Genomic DNA, 16,149 nt, shown 5'->3' with positions numbered 1-16,149 from the left:
TCTCACTATCTTTGACATATCTCCTTTTTCTATAGTGATTTTGGTTTTTTTTTCTATATGTTGTGGCTCTTCTATAAACTCATCATCTTCTTTCTGAATGTTCTCTTCAATGTCATGTGATGCATCATTGATATATTCTTAAAGTATACCTACATCATCATCATCAAGAGGCACTTTTCCTGAAAATGGATTAGATTTATCAAAGATAACATGTATAGACTCTTTAACAACTAATGTTCTTTTATTAAAGACTCTATAGGCTTTTTAATTCAAAGAATATCCTACGAAAATCCCTTTAACACTTTTTCTATCAAAATTTCCAAGATCATCTTTCCATTATTCAAAACAAAACATTTGCAACCAAAAGGACGAAAATAACTTATGTTAGGCTTTTTTCCTTTAAAAGTTCATAGGGAGTTTTCTTCAAAATTGGCCTAATCATAACTCTATTTATAATATAACAAGAGATATTTATGGCTTCTGCCCAAAAATATCTGGATAAATTATTTTCACAAAGCATAGTTCTAGCCATTTCTTCTAAAGTTCTATTTCTCCTTTCTACTACCTCATTTTGTTAAGGAGTTCTAGGAGTAAAAAAATTGTGGTTAATACCATTTTCACTGCAAAAGACATTAAAGCCAAGATTTTAAAATTCTTTTTCATGATCACTTATAATACTAGAAATTGAATAGCCTTTCTCATTTTATATTTGCTTACTAAAAGTGATGAATTTTTTCAAAGCTTTATTCTTTGAATGCAAAAAGAGAACCCATGTGAATCTAGTAAGGTCATCAACAATAACAAACCTATATTGTTTTCCACCAAGACTCATTATCCTAGTAGGACCAAAAAGATCAATATGAAGTAGTTGAAAAGGTCTAGTAGTTGAAATGCAATTCTTAGGTTTGAAAAAGATGTTTTTATGTTTTTCTTAAGCACATGCATTACAAACGTTATCATTTTCATATTTCAATTTTGGCAAACCAACAACCAAATCATTTTGAAAAAATTTTGAAATTACATGCATACTTGCATGTCCAAGTCTTTTATGCCAAATCCAACTTTCATTTTTTTTTAGCCATAAAATAAATATTTTTAGAGGAAAAACTATCTAGATGCACTACATAAATATTTTCTTGACAATGTCCAACAAAAATAAGTCTGTTAGTTTTGATATCAATTACTTGATAGCATTCAAACACAACTCTAAGTCCTTTGTCACATAATTGACTAATACTAAGAAGTTATGCTTGAGTCCTTTTACAAGTAAAACATTTTCAATAGTAGTAAAAGAATTTTTACCAATGGAGCCAATCCCTTTAATTTAGCCTTTAGAGTTGTCTCCAAATGTAACATCTCCTCCACTTTTAGCTTTTAAGTCCTTAAAAAGAGACCTGTCTCTGGTCATGTGTTTTAAGCATCCACTATCAAGGTACTTGGATTGTTCTTGCTTGAATTTGCTTTGTAGCAATGCTCATCCACCTATAAAAACATAATTAAACATTTGTTTTGGGTACCCAAACTTTCTTGTGTCATTGAGTATTAATACTAACAATTTTTATGCCTTTTGGAATCCACTTTATTTTAGTAATCTCATTTTGAGATGTGCTAACTCCTTTTAGAATCCACACTCTCCTAATGAGCTTGCCTCTATAAGTGACTTTTTTCAATGAATAATATTATATAGAATGACCCAATTTATAACAATATGCACATATGTTAGATGAATCATTTGGCTTAACAAGAAAATTCTTTAAATGAGTCTTTTTGTTGCCACCATTATAGACTAATCTATTTTTATCAAAGAATGCTCTTTGCGTTTAAAGCATGTCATTGAGCTTTTGATGTCCTATATAAAATCTAGAAAATGAGTTATGCAAATTTTCATTTTTCTTAGTCATATCATTAACATTCAACTTTAAGAGCTCAATTTTTTTCCAAGTTATCCTTTGCTTTAGTTAAGAGTTCATTTTCTAGTTTCAATGTAGAGATCATTTTCTTATATTTCATGTTCATTTTCTCAAATTCTATGGTTAATTCATCATAAGTATCTTGCAATTCATGAAATGTGTATGAATTTAAATCATATGGATTAGAAGTTACCTTGGGCTCATCAAGAACTATGAGACATAGATTGGCTACTTCCTCTTCATTTGATTCATCTTTGGAGAAGTCACTATCACTCCATGTTGCTACCATTATTTTTTTTTTTTTGGCTTCATCATGTTTTGCTTCTTCCACAAAGGACAATCAAATTTAATATGACCCAATTTGTTGCATTCATAGCAAATAATTTGCTCCCATTCTCTTCTACTTGATTCTTCTTTAATCATTTCCTTTTGTGATCTTTTTCTACTTGAGGACTTGTTCATCCTCATGAACTTCTTGAATCTTTTTGCAAACATGGCCATATTTTCATCTTCATCATCTTCATCATCTTCTTCTTGTCCAAAATCTTTTTTATCTTATTTAAAAGTTAATTTGAAAGTAATGCCACCTTTCTTGATTAACTCTTGTCCCCTTTTGAGATTCATCTTATAATAAGGATAAAAACCACTAGTTTATCCAAAGAGAGTGTGCAAGGATCTTTGAACTTTTCAATGGCTATCACTTTAGCTTCCTAGCTCTTTGGTAGAATATTAAAAATTTTCTTCACCATCTCCACATTTGAGTCAGTTTTCCCAAGAGCTTTTAAACCATTAATGATGTCAATGAAGCGATTTGACATTTCACTAATGGTTTCATCTGGTTTCATCTTGAATAACTCATAATCATGAGTGAGCATGCCAATTTTTATCTCTTTCACTTGATTTATATCTTCATGAGTGATAGCTAACTTGTCCCAAATTTTTTTTGTTCACACAAGGAAACTCTATTGTTCTTATTAGGCTCCTATGCACAAAAAAGTGTATGTATTACTTTGGCACTGAGTTGAGCTATCTTATATCATTGATATCCCATTCACTCTCTTGCTTGATCACTTCCCTACCATCCATCATCTTTATTGGAATTTGATGACCATTTACAATGACCCTTCAAACTTTATAATCATTAGCTTGAATAAACAACCTCATCCTATACTTTCAATAGGAGTAGTTGTCACCAACAGAGAGAGGAGGTCTTACAATTGAATGACCTTCACTTCCAAGAGATGTAACAACTGTTTCATTTGCCATGAGACACACTTTTTGTTGCCAACTGTATTTGTTATAAGTTAAGGATGGTTGTTCCACATTGCTCATCATATTTTTTTGAGCTATTTTCATGATCATTCTTAGGTTGTTAAACTTACAAAAATAGTACCAGCTTTGATACCAATTGTTAGTTCAAATACTTCAAAGAAACCAATAGAGGGTGAATTGGTTGATAATAAAATTTTTAAAAATCAATACTTAACAAGCATAAATTTTGTAAAATAATTTATCTAAGCAAATGAACATAATAAATGAGAGTAAACTAACAATCTTAAGGATAAAAAATAGAGATAAAGAATTAGACACTAAGATTTTTAAAGGTTCAGTCCTTTCTTTAGGCACTTACGTCTTCTTCCTTAGCCTCACTTGCTAAAAAGTTTAATCCACTATGTGTTGAAAGTTACAACCTAGCTTTTCAAAGCTTTACATAATCAACACCACAAACTCTTAAGGGTTATCATCCCCCTTAAGCTCACAATCTCACAATACAAAATTTTTGAAATGTTATGCAAACTTAAAGAACCTCTCTAAGGTTCAGTATTTGCTAGCTTGAAGTAAAAAGTAATATTGACAAAAAAATTTAGAGAAAAAATGATACATGAAGGATTTTTTGCACTTTTCTTTCTTTTGAATTGTTTGAATGCTTGAACAAGATGGTCAGTGGAGGTAATAAGTTCTCTTAGCTATTCAAACTATTGATTTACAGTAAAAGTGTTCATTTATATATAGAAAGGAGTAGATAGCCTTTGCTTTACATTTAATGCTTCAAACCCATAAAATATCAAACAAAAAATAACCATTGGGGCTTTTTAGGCATAAGGGGATTGATCTTCTCATATAGGGGATTGATTGGGTCAATTATCTGAAAGCTTAATTTTATGTCTTAAAAAGCATACCCGATCGATCGAGTAACACACCTAATCTATCTCATTCTTAGGTGATCAATCTCCTATGTAAGGGGATCAATCCCTTTTATGGATTTTCAAACTAGGATTACATTCTGTATAAAAAGTAGATCGATCCCTTTAAGGGAAGAATTGATCCCAAGCTTAGGAGATCGATTCCCTATATGGGGGGTTCAATCCTTTTTGTGGATTTTTAACCCAGGATTGCATTTCGTATACTAAAAATTGAATAGCTTTCTCATTTTGTATTTGCTCACTAAAAGTGATGAATTTTTTCAAAACTTCATTCTTCGAAGGCAAAAAGAGAACCCATGTGAATCTAGTAAAGTCATTAACAATAACAAACCCATATTGTTTTTCACTAAGACTCATTATCCTAGTAGGACCAAAAATATCAATATGAAGTAGTTAAAAAGGTCTAGTAGTTGAAATATAATTCTTAGGTTTGAAAGAGATTTTTTTATATTTTTCTTGAGCACATGCATCACAAACCTTGTCATTTTCATATTTCAATTTTGACAAACCAACAACCAAATCATTTTGAAAAAGTTTTAAAATTACATGCATACTTATATGTCCAAGTCTTCTATGCCAAATTCAACTTTTATTTTTTTTTTAGCCATAAAACAAATAATTTTAAAGGAAAGATCATTTAGATGCACTACATAAATATTTCTTTGATGATGTCTAACAAAAATAAGTCTATTAGTTTTGATATCAATTACTTGACAACATTGAAACACAACTCTAAGTCCTTTATCACATAATTGACTAATACTAAGTAAGTTATGCTTGAGTCTTTTTAGAAGTAAAATATTTTTAATAGTAGTAGAAGAATTGTTACCAATAGAGCCAATCCCTTCAATGTGGCCTTTAGAGTTGTCACTAAATGTAACATCTTCTCCAATTTTAGCTTTTAAGTCCTTAAAAAGAGTCTTGTCTCCAGTCATGTGTTTTGAGCATCCACTATCAAGGCATCATGGATTGTTTTTGCTCGAATTTGCTTTATAGCAATGCTCATCCACCTATAAAAACATAATTAAGCTTTTGTTTTAGGTACCTAAACTTTCTTGTGTCCTTGAGTGTTAGTACTAACAATTTTTGTACCTTTTGAAATCCACTTCATTTTAGTAATCTCATATTGAGATGTGCTAACTCTTTTTGGAATCCACACTCTCCTAATGAGCTTACCTCTATAAGTGACTTTCTTCAAGAAATAATATTGTATATAATGACCTAATTTATGATAATATGCACATATGCTAGATGGATTATTTGGCTTAACAAAAAAATTCTTTAAATGAGTCTCTTTGTTACCACCATTATAGCCTAATCTATCTTTATCAAAGAATACTCTTTGTGTTTCAAGCATGTTATTTAGCTTTTTAAGTCCCATATAAAATCTAGAAAATGAGTTATGCAAATTTTCATTTTTCTTAGTCAAATCATTGACATTCAACTTGAAGAGCTCAATTTTCTTTTCTAAGTCATCATTTGCTTTAGTCAAGAGTTCATTTTCTAGTTTCAACTTAAAGATCATTTTCCTATATTTCATGTTCAATTTCTCAAATTCTATGGTTAATTCATCATAAGTATCTTACAATTCATCAAATGTGTATGAATTTAAATCATATGGATTAGAAGTTACCTTGGGCTCATCAAGAGCCATGAAACATAGATTGGCTACTTTTTCTTCATTTGATTCATCTTCGGAGAAGTCACTATCACTTCATGTTGTTACCATTGTTTTCTTTTTTGGCTTTGTCATATTTTGCTTCTTCCACAAAAGACAATCAAATTTAATATGACCTAATTTGTTGCATTCATAGCAAATAATTTACTCCCATTCTCTTCTACTTGATTTTTTTTTAATCATTTCCCTTTGTGGTCTTCTTCTACTTGATTTTTTTTTAATCATTTCCCTTTGTGGTCTTCTTCTACTTGAAGACTTGTTCATCCTCATGAACTTCTTGAATCTTTTTGCAAACATGGCCATCTCTTCATCTTCATCATCCTCTTTTTGTCCAAAATTTTCTTTATCTTCTTTAAAGGTTAATTTGAAAACAATGCCAACTTTCTTGATTAGTTCTTATCCCCTTTTGAGCTTTATTTAATAGGTAAGGATAGAACCCATTAGTTCATCCAAAGAGAGTATGTGAAAATCTTTGGACTTTTCAATGGCCGTCACTTTAGCTTCCCAGCTTTTTGGTAGACTTTTCACCATCTCTATATTTAAGTCAGTCTTCCTAAGAGCTTTTAAATCATTACTGATGTTGGTAAAGCGGTTTGACATTTCACTAATGATTTCATCTGGTTTCATCTTAAATAACTCATAATTATGAGTGAGAATGCCAATTTTTATCTCTTTTACTTGATTTGTGTCTTCATGAGTGATAGCTAACTTATCCCAAATTTTTTTTGCATTTTCACATAAAGAGACTTTATTATACTCATTAGGCTCTAATGCACAAAAAGAGTGAATGCATTGCATTGGCATTGAGTTGAGCTATCTTCATATTATTGATATCCCATTCACTCTCTTGCTTTATCATCTTCCTACCATCCACCATTTTTATTGGAATTTAAGGACCATTTACAATGACCTTTCAAACTTTATAATCATTAGCTTGACTAAACAACCTTATCCTAGTCTTCCAATCAGAGTAGTTGTCACCAACAGAGAGAGAAGGTCTTACAATTGAATGGCCTTTACTTCCAAGAGATGTAGCAACTATTTCATTTGTCATGAGACACACTTCTTGTTACCCACTGTATTTGTTATAGCTTGAAGATGGTTGCTCTACATTGGTCACCATATTTTTTTGAGCCATTTTCATGATCACTCTTAGTTTGTTAAACCTACAAAAAAGAATACTAGCTTTGATATCAATTGTTAGCTCAAAGACTTGAAAGAAACTAAAAGTGGGTAAATTGGTTGATAGTAAAATTTGCAAAAATCAATACTTAATAAGCACAAATTTTGTAGAATAATTTATCTAAGTAAATGAACACAATAAATGAGAGTAAACTAACAATCTTAAAAATAAAAGATAGAGATAGAGAATTAGACACAAGATTTATAAAGGTTCGGTCCTTTCTTTAGGCACTTACATCCTCTCTCTTAGCCTCACTCGCCAAAGAGTTCAATCCACTATGTGTTAAAAGTTATAACCTAGCTTCTTAAAGCTTTACATAATCAACACCATAAACTCTTAAAGGTTATCCTTCCCCTTAAGCTTACAATCTCACAATATAAAATTTTTAAAGTGTTATGCAAACTTAAAGAACCTCTCTAAGGTTGAGTATTTGCTAGCTTAAAGTACAAAGTAATATTGATAAGAGAATTTAGAGAAAAATTGATACAAGAAGGATTTTTTACACTTTTCTCTCTTTTGAACTGGTTTGAATGCTTGAGCAAGTTGGTTGGTAGAGGCAATAAGTTTTCTTAGCAATTTATACTGTTGATTTACAGTAGAAGCCTTCATTTATATGTAAAAAAGAGTAAAAAGCCGTTGCTTTATATTTAATGCTTCAAACCTATAAAATATCAAAAAAAAAAATAGTTATTGGGGCTTTTTGGGCATCAAGGGATCGATCCCCTCATATAGGGGATTGATTGGGTGAGTTATGTGAAAACCTAATTTCATGCCTTAAAAAGCTTACCCAATTGATCAGGTAACATACCTGATCGATCCCATTCTTAGGTGATTGATCCACTATGTGGGGGGATTGATCCCTTTTATAGATTTTCAAACCAGTATTGCATTTTGTATAAAAAATAGATCGATCTCTTTAAGGGAGGAATCGATCCCATGCTTAGGTGATCGATTCTCTATGTAGGGGGATTGATTACTTTTGTGGATTTTTAACCCAGGATTGCATTTCATATACTAGAAATTGAATAGCCTTTCTCATTTTGTATTTACTTGCTAAAAGTGATGAATTTTTTCAAAGCTTCACATTTTGAATGCAAAAATAGAACCTATGTGAATCTAGTAAAGTCATCAATAATAACAAACCCATATTGTTTTCCACCAAGACTCATTATCCTAGTATGACCAAAAAGATCAATATGAAGTAGTTGAAAAGGTTTAGTAGTTAAAATGCAATTCTTAAATTTGAAAGAGATTTTTCTATGTTTTCTTTGAGCACATGCATCACAAACCTTGTCATTTTCATATTTCAACTTTAGCAAACCAACAACCAAATCATTTTGAAAAAGTTTTAAAATTACATGCATACTTGCATGTCCAAGTCTTCTATGCCAAATCCAAATTTCATTTTCTTTTTAGCCATAAAATAAATTTTTTTAGAGGAAAGATCATTTAGATGTACTACAGAAATATTTCTTTAACGATGTCCAACAAAAAGAAGTCTGTTAGTTTTGATATCAATTACTTGACAGCATTGAAACACAACTCTAAGTCCTTTGTCACATAATTGACTAATACTAAGTAAGTTATGCTTGAGTCCTTTTACAAGTAAAACATTTTCAATAGTAGTAGAAGTATAGTTACCAATGGAGCCAATCCCTTCAATTTGGCCTTTAAAGTGGTCACCAAATGTAACATCTCCTCTACTTTTAGCTTTTAAGTTCTTAAAAAGAGTCTTATTTTCTATCATGTGTTTTGAGCATCCACTATCTAGGTATCATGGATTGTTCTTGCTTGAATTTGCTTTGTAGCAATGCTCATCCACCTATAAAAACACAATTAAATTTTTGTTTTAGGTACCTAAACTTTCTTGGGTCCTTGAGTGTTAGTACTAATAATTTTTGTGCCTTTTGGAATCCACTTCATTTTAGTAATCTCATCTTGAGATGTACTAACTCCTTTTGGAATCCATATTTTTCTAATGAGCTAACCTCTACAAGTGACTTTCTTCAAGAAATAATATTGTATAGAATGACCCAATTTATGACAATATGCACATATGCTAGATGAATCATTTGGCTTAACAAGAAAATTCTTTAAATGAGTCTTTTTGTTGCCATCATTATAACCTAATCTATCTTTATCAAAGAATGCTCTTTATGTGTCAAGCATGTCATTGAGCTTTTGATGTCCCATATAAAATCTAAAAAATAAGTTATGCAAATTTTCATTTTTCTTAGTCAAGTTATTGACATTCAACTTTAGGAGCTTAATTTTCTTTTGTAAGTTATCCTTTGCTTTAGTCACGAGTTCATTTTCTAGTTTTAACTTAGAGATCATTTTCCTATATTTCATGTTCATTTTCTCAAATTATATGGCTAATTCATCATAAGTATCTTGTAATTCATCAAATGTGTATGAATTTAAATCATATGGATTAGAAGTTACCTTAGGCTCATCAAAAGCCATGAAACATAGATTGGCTACTTCTTCTTCATTTGATTCATCTTCGAAAAAGTCACTATCACTCCATGTTGCAACTATTACTTTTTTTTTTAGCTTTGTCATGTTTTGTTTCTTTCATAAAGAACAATCAGATTTAATATTACCTGATTTATTACATTCATAGCAAATAATTTGCTCATTTTTTCTTCTACTTGATTCTTCTTTAATCATTTTCCTTTATGGTTTTCTTCTACTTGAAGACTTGTTCATCCTCATTAACTTCTTGAATTATTTTGCAAACATGGCCATCTCTTCATCTTCATCATCTTTTTCTTGTCAAAATTTTTTTTCATCTTTTTTAAAGGTTGATTTGAAAGCAATGCCACCTCTCTTGATTGGTTCTTATCCTCTTTTGAGCTTCATCTTATCAGTAAGGATAAAACCTATTAGTTCATCCAAAGAAAGTGTGTAAAGATCTTTGGACTCCTCAATGGCTATTACTTTAGCTTCTCAACTCTTTGGTAGACTATTAAGAATTTTTTTCACTATCTCTATATTTAAGTAAGTTTTTCTAAGAGCTTTTATACTATTAATGATGTCAGTGAAGTAGTTTGACATTTCACTAATGGTTTTCTTTGGTTTTATCTTGAATAACTCACAATCATGAGTGAGCATGCCAATTTTTTTATCTCTTTTACTTGATTTGTATCTTCATGAGTGATAGCTAACTTGTCCTAAATGTTTTTTGCATTTTTACACAAAAAAAATCGATTGTACTCATTAGGCTCCAATGCACAAAAGAGTGTATGTATTGCTTTGGCATTGAGTTGAGCTATCTTCATATTATTGATATCTCATTCACTCTCTTGCTTAATCACCTCCCTACCATCTACCATCTTTATTAGAATTTGAGAACCATTTATAATGACCCTTCAAATTTTATAATCATTGGCTTGAATAAACAACCTCATCCTAGTCTTCCAATTGGAGTAGTTATCACCAACAGAGAAAGGAGGTCTTATAATTGAATGGCCTTCACTTCTAGGAGATGTAGTAATTATTTCATTTACCATGGGATGCACTTCTTGTTACCTATTGTATTTGTTATAGCTTGAAGATGGTTGTTCCACGTTAATCACCATATTTTTTGAGCCATTTTCATGATCACTCTTGGGTCGTTAGACCTACAAAAAAGAATACTAGCTTTAATACCAATTGTTAGCTCAAAGACTTGAAAAAGATCAAAAAGGGGGTTGAATTGATTGATAATAAAATTTTCAAAAATTAATGCTTAATAAGCACAAATTTTGCAAAATAATTTATTTAAGCAAATGAACACAATAAATGAGAGTAAACTAACAATCTTAAAAATAAAAAGATAGAGATAGAGAATTAGACACCAAGAGTTATAAAGGTTCGGTCCTTTCTTTAGGCACCTACGTCCTCTCCCTTAGCCTTACTTGCCAAGAAGTTCAATCCACTATGTGTTAAAAGTTGCAACCTAGCTTCTCAAAGCTTTACACAATAACGCCACAAACTCTTAAGGGTTATCTTCCCCTTAAGCTCACAATCTCACAATACAAAATTTTTGAAATGTTATGCAAACTTAAATAACCTCTTTAAGATTAAGTATTTGCTAGCTTTAAGTACAAAGTAATATTGACAAGAGAATTTAGAGAAAAACTGATATAAGAAAGATTTTTTACATTTTTCTCTCTTTTGAACTTGTTTGAATGCTTGAACAAGATGGTTGGTGGAGGAAATATGTTCTCTTAGCTATTTTATACTGTTGATTTGTAGTAAAAGCCTTCATTTGTATATAAAAAAGAGTAGATAGTCGTTGCTTTACATTTAATGATTCAAACTTGTAAAATATCAGACAAAAAATAGCCATTGGGATTTTTTGGGCATCAAGGGATTGATCTTCTCATATAAGGGATCGCTTGGGTCAGTTATGTGAAAGCCCAATTTTGTGCCTTAAAAAGCTTACCCGATCGATTAGGTAACATACTTGATCGATCCCATTCTTAGGTGATCGAACCCCTATATGGGGAGATCGATCCCTTTTGTGAATTTTCAAACCAGGATTGCATTCTATATAAAAAACAAATTGATCCCTTTAAAGGAGGAATCGATCCCCTGCTAAGGTGATCAATCCCCTATGTAGGGGGATCGATCCCTTTTGTGGATTTTTAACCCAAGACTGCATTATGTATAAAAAACAAATCGATCCTTTTAAGGGAATGATCGATCGGGTAAGTTTAAACCCTAACCAATTAATCCTTACAGGGAGGGGATTGATTGGTTCTTGATAAATTCTCACGAGTTTAGCTATTGGAAGAAAAACATATCAATCCCTTTGGCTAGGGGATCGATCAAGTAAGGGAAGGGATCGATCCTTTCCCTTAGGGGATTGATCCCTTTTATCCAAAACATGCCTTAATCCATTTTGTTTTGAGAATTTGTTTTGTTTTGGCTCCTAAATGAATTTTGACAAGATAGAACGTTAGAAAAATGTTCAATTTTAGGAGAGTTTGATTCAAGTTAGGCAAATGTTTGTTTTGGCAATTCGAAACTTTTAATCAATTCAACGCTAACATAGGTTTAATGTGATTATATTCAATTAACATATATACAAAAATTAAAAATTAAAAATTTATATATAAAAATTAAAATTAAAAATTATATAAAAATAAAAATTAAGTTTAATAAAATGTATATATTTTTATTACTAATTTTTATATATATACAAATTAATTTATATATAATTCACATATACATATATAAATAAAAAATTTATGTATGTGTGAATTTGGGCTGGGTCAAGCTTTAAATCTTTTGTCTAAGGCTTAGCCCAAAATTTAAACAAGCCTAAAAATTATGTTTAATCTCATTTAACGGGCTTTAATTTTTTGTCTAAACCCCTTCAAAACTTGGATGGGCCTTCAAGCTTGGACAGATAGCCTGACTCTTAAATAGGTTTACATTTAATATGATAGTTTATAGTAACATAATTGTCATTTTCGTTTCATATCTATTGGTTAAAATATTAGTTTTAAATGATAGTTTATATATAATAATGAAATTATCATTTTCATTTCAAATTCTTACTTTTGAAAATAACACATATATATAAAAAAAAAGTAAAAATCTATGTAAGCTAAAGATATGTAAACTTACCCTTCTCTTAATCTTAATGGCTACATGCACATATCATCATCGTCACCTTCATTAAGATCTTTAATTTAACGGCTACCAAAATTATGAAAAGATATGTATGTACTTGATAAAATATTAAGAATTTAATGAAAATTAATCCATCTTATCCCACTATTGAAACCATGCTAATTAGCATGTATGAGTTTTAAAAGATAATTCATTACAATAATTTCATATGAGTTTCTACTTTTTGGAACATGCACAAGGAAAAAAAAAGAAAAATGTTAAAAAATGTTCTATGAACTATAGTGAAATGTTCCATGTGATGCTTGAACTTTAAAATTTCCTAACGTGGTATTGAACTATCATTTTTTTAACTAATATTGTACTTGAAAGGTTGTTTGTGCATCAAATATCATCATTTAGAGCTAGCCACATTAAGGGTAAGTACTACATTAGTTAACAAATTCATAGTTCAATTACCTAATTAGAGAATTTAAAAATTCAAATACCATATTGAATATTTCACTATAATTCATGGACCACTTATAATATTAACCCAAAGAATTAGTATTATGGGTTTAATGTCAAATTAATAAAGCTTGTGGTTATCTAAATGTATTTGTTTATTTAGATTTCCTTCTCAAAATAACTTTTTGTCAGACAACACATGAAAATGATTCCTTTAATTTTTTTTTTTTTAACACCGATCCCTTAAAACATAAGCTTTTAGTGATATCATATATTTTAAAGAGTACAAACATAAACAAGAGATAAAAGAATGTTTACTATTTAGTTGATTTGATATATTAAAAACAATTTATTCTCCATTTATTTTTATGTAATGATAGGTTTCCACAAAATAAATACAAATATTAAATGTTTTTATCTTTTTTGAGTGTAAATTAGTTTAAATAAAAAATCATTGCATGAAAAGTCATCATATTAATTTCAATATTTGGAAGTATTAATTATTTGTTAATAAATTAACATAAAAAAGTAAAATATGAAGAATTTTCATACACATATATATATATATATATAATTAGATTCCAAACAATAGATATGCTCATTATTGATGTACATATATATATTGCATATTAAGTTATTAAATCAATATTTATTTGAAGTAAAAAGTAAAATATGAAAGGTTAAAATATTTATTTTTTTATTTTTTCACATTTTAATAATTAATGATTTAAAAATAAATATTTAAAAAGAGAAAAAATATATATAAATCAACTTTTCAAACTTTCATAATTTTCTACCACCAACAATATATGATTTAACATTATATTTGTACCTATCATTCACATAATATTTCAAATCAATTCAATATTCTTGTCATTTTGATTGAGAATAATATCGTTTCAATATATACTAATGATTAATATTTTATTATTATCACACAAATAGTTATATATTTTAAATTTACTTGAAATTTGGCAAAATGTTTTATTTGAATATTGCAAAAAATTTATTGGTCGGATTATCAAACATAAATCATATAAAATGATATAAGAAGGTGTAGAACTAATTTAGTTTTATATATGTTTAAGTAGATCCTTTTTCATTTTGCATTTTCATATTTCATTATTTAATGATTTAAAAATAAATCTTTGAATATGATTATTTTAATTTTTTATTTGAATTTTATTTCAATAAAGTAATATGAATAGATTGTTTTTAAAGAGAAACTTTTCAGAATTTAAAAATTTTATATATGTAAATGCATGTGTATATAGGTACACATATATATATATATATATATTTATGCACATATATAATATTTAAAAGTATTGGAGGAATGGGCTTCGGCCAATACGTAACAGATATGAATGGGCCTCATTTTACTTAAGGTTCTTCTTGTGTGAAAGAAACAGAAGACATTCGGGAGGCAAAGAGGGGCATCGAAACCTAGTCTAGGGCTAAGAAATGGAAGTTTTATGAAGAAATTGAGGAAAAGTTTCTTGGAAGAGTTAATACGAAAGAGAAAAAACTGGTCAAGAAGAGTAGAATGGGGACGATTGGTTCTAAACGATAGACTGAAGAAGATCGTATAGTGAATGCATCAATCTCAGACGGGAATTTCTCAAACCGAAACAGAGTGCTATCAAAAGAGGTGGAAGTGGAAGAGATACTCAAGGAAGCGGAGGCTATTTGGAACGTAGGTAAACAATTGGGAATCTTTCTAATAGGGGATGAAGATGTTGTCATCAAGAAATTTAAAGAGATGGAATGGTTAGTGTTGAAAGACCGGGTCTAGGATGGGTCGGATCTCGTAAGAAAGAAGAGTTTATTGCGGGAATTGCTGGAGATAAAGGTGGGTATGGGAGGAAATCAGTGTATTGTAAGAGACTTCAAAACTGCAAGGCACTCGGAGGAAAGGAGTGATTGTTCATGGAGGGGGTTGGGATTGGAAATTTTAATGAATTAATTTGTTCGGGGAGATGATAGATTTATCGTTACATGGAAAAAAGTGGGTCAAAAAAAAAAAAAGCAGGATTGACTGATTTTTTATGTCAGCAGAATGTCTATTGGCTTTCGGGAAGGATTACTGGAGAAAGATGAGAAGGGCTTTTCTTATGGGAAGGGGAAAAAGAAAAGGATTTTTAAGATGAGATGGGCCGCAGTATGTAAATCAAAAGTTTGAGCAGCCTGGGAATCTCCAATCTAATCAAATAAAAATGGAAGAGGTTAATTGAGTAGAAGCATGGCAGAGGGGTGTTACAGTGATATCGGCCCGATGTTCAAACGGAAAATATGATAAATGTAGTGAATTTGAAGAGTAAAGATAGTGCACATCTCTCTGATAATCAGGTCTAGTAGGATTGCCCTCGTATCTTGGATTCCTGCCATAGTGCTTGGATTGTGTGGTGTTCTGTTTTTCACTGATGGGGCTGGGATTGGGTAATGCTGAATATTGTGGAGCACATGTTGCTCCATTGTGAAGGAATTACAGTGAGTGGGTTAGCTAAGAAAAGGTAGTTAACGGTTTGTGGTGCTCTATTCTGGGGTCTATTGCTCGCCAAAAATGAGTCGATTTATAAGGAAAAATTGGAATGGAGTGGCAATTTTGTTTTTAATCAAACTGAGATCCCTTTTCCGGGTCAAATCCATGAGTTTTTACAGATATTTAAAGGGCTGTTAACAAGTAACAACAGAGAGGATGTCAAGTGGCTATGCCCAAATGAAAATGTGTTGAAGTTTAATGTGGATGGCCATGCTAACAGGAAACTAGCTTCGGCAGGTTGTGGTGGGACCTTACGTGATTCGGCTGGAAATATTGGCCCACTTGGAGAGCAGGACTCTAGTACAACTTAAATTATGGCCATTAAGACTGTACTTCAGATTTTCTCCTCCCCATGGTTGAAAAAATGCGTTTAGTTGTGGAATCAGACCCAATGGTTACTAATAGCTACGTGTGCAACAAAATCTGAGACCTTGGAACCTATGGAAGGTTTTTGTCGAGATAGATAGGTGTGTTGAAATCATTACCGAGGTAGATTTTGTCTACATTGTAAGAAGGCTAATCATTGTGCAGAGTCCCTTGCTAAGATGGGTATTGAATCT

Source organism: Durio zibethinus, chromosome 15 (assembly GCF_047325235.1).
Source record: "Durio zibethinus cultivar Kanyao isolate XHJ-2024 chromosome 15, ASM4732523v1, whole genome shotgun sequence".
NCBI classification, from domain to species: domain Eukaryota; kingdom Viridiplantae; phylum Streptophyta; class Magnoliopsida; order Malvales; family Malvaceae; genus Durio; species Durio zibethinus.
The sequence above is the reverse complement of the archived record's forward strand: the minus strand, read 5'-3'. Positions refer to the sequence as shown.